At 47.8% G+C, this 2,143-nt stretch overlaps 1 protein-coding gene across 19 annotated transcripts in view; it reads right to left on the bottom strand.

Moving 5' to 3' along the window:
* The window catches only part of Pkhd1 (PKHD1 ciliary IPT domain containing fibrocystin/polyductin), a 487,582-nt gene that overhangs the window by 429,144 nt on the left and 56,295 nt on the right, over window positions 1-2,143 (bottom strand). The gene's annotated exons all lie outside the window — the stretch shown is intronic.

Genomic DNA, 2,143 nt, shown 5'->3' on the forward strand with positions numbered 1-2,143 from the left:
ATTATTTTGGTGTTGACCATCTAGCACTTGGCCTGATCTGGGCAAGGAACTCTGTAAGATCAAACCTCTAATAAATCTAATTAGAAGACTGCAATAAGCGCTGCACCCAAGCCAAATGAAGAATATGGTCTTTTTCTCTGAGCAAACACATCTCCTTGTTCCTTCCTGACATCAGTGAAAGAGGTTGTTATTCTGTGTGGAGATGAAAAGACGTGGGCCTGCCGAGTCTCTCTCAAGGCCAAGCAGAATTCAAACTTGGGCTTTGAACGCTGACTCTCGCTAGACCACACCACTTTACATTCTATTCTGAGCGGGGGGGGGGGGGATCCAGTGAGTCTTTGAGGGTGACCCAGAGCAGTGTAGGATATGGAGCCTGAAGAGGCCACCCTCTGTAGCCAGGAAGGACCCCCAGTGGAGGGGTAAGGACATCAACCTACCCACAAAACCTTTGACCCAAGTGTGTGCTGTCTGCAAGAAATGCAGGGACAAAGATAGAGACTGGGGGAATGGCCACCCAGTAACAGGCCCAACCTGAGACCCACAGCAAGGGCAAACACCAGTCTCTGACACTGTTAGTGATACTCTTGTGCTTGCTGACAGGGGTCTAGTCCTCTGAGAGGCTCCACTCAGCAGCTGACTGAAACAGATACAGAGGCCAAAAGCCAAACATTGGACAGATTCCAGTAAGCCTTGTGGAAGAGTTGGGAAGGAAGAACTGAGGGTCCTGGAGGGGATAGGAACTCCACAGGAAGACCAACAAAGTCAACTAACCTGTACCCCTGGGGACTCCCAGAGACTAAAGCACCAACCAAAGATCATACAAGGGCTGGACCTAGGCTCCCCACACATATGTAGCAGATGTGCAGCTTGGTCTTCATGTGGGTCCCTCAACAACTGGAGTTGGGGCTTACCCCGACTCTGTTGCCTGCCTGTAGATCCTGTTCCCTTAACTGGGCTGCCGTGTCTGGCCTCAGTGGGAGAGGATGTACCTAGTCCTGCAGTGACTTGAGGTGCCAAAATTGGTTAGTACCCAGGGAGGCCTTCACCCTTCTCAGAGGTGAAAGGCTGGGGAGACTGTGGAAGAGGACTGGGAAGGGGGCTGCTATTAAGCTGTAAAGTGAATTAATTAATTAATTAATTAATGGAAAATGTATTCTGAGCTACAGGCTTCTGGCCACCAGAACTGACAATAACAAAAATACAAAAGACTAAGGAAAGGAATATGCATTGTAGTCTACAGGTAACAACATTAGCAAACAGGAGCCTGCTGTAGCCCAGCTATAGTTTTTCTAAACTAGAAGCATTCTTCAGAAAGTAACAAGATTTAGAAAGATCTTTACTTTCCCAAGGACCTAAGAGCCAATCCACAGGCCTGATATTGATAAGACTCACTGTCCTCTGGCCTTGTACTGTGCAAACAGTAGTTGGCTTTACTTTTTTTTGTTTGTTTGTTTGTTTTTTGTTTTTCGAGACAGGGTTTCTCTGTATAGCCCTGGCTGTCCTGGAACTCACTTTGTAGACCAGGCTGGCCTCGAACTCAGAAATATGCCTGCCTCTGCCTCCCGAGTGCTGGGATTAAAGGCGTGCGCCACCACACCCGGCTACTTTTTTTTTAATTATTTTTTTAAAGATTTATTTATTATATGTAAGTACACTGTGGCTGTCTTCAGACACTCCAGAAGAGGGCGTCAGATCTTGTTATGGATGGTTATGAGCCACCATGAGGTTGCTGGGATTTGAACTCCGGACCTTCGGAAGAACAGTCGGGTGCTCTTACCCACTGAGCCATCTCACCAGCCCCTTAATTTTTTTATTAGATGTTTTCTTTATTTACATTTCAAATGCTATCCCGAGAGTTCCCTATACCCTCCCCCTGCCCCTACTCCCCTACCCACCCACTCCCAATTCATGGCCCTGACATTCCCCTGTATAGTTTGCAAGACCAAGGGGCCTCTCTTCCTAATGATGGCCAAAAAAGGCCCTCTTCTGCTACATATGCAGCTAGAGACAAGAGCTCTGGGAGTACTGGTTAGTTCATATTGTTGTTCCACCTACAGGGTTGCAGCCCCCTTCAGCTCCGTGGGTATTTTCTCTAGCTCCTCCATTGGGGACCCTGTGTTCCATCCAATAGCTGACTGTGAGC

Source organism: Mus pahari, chromosome 5 (assembly GCF_900095145.1).
Source record: "Mus pahari chromosome 5, PAHARI_EIJ_v1.1, whole genome shotgun sequence".
Lineage (NCBI taxonomy): Eukaryota > Metazoa > Chordata > Mammalia > Rodentia > Muridae > Mus > Mus pahari.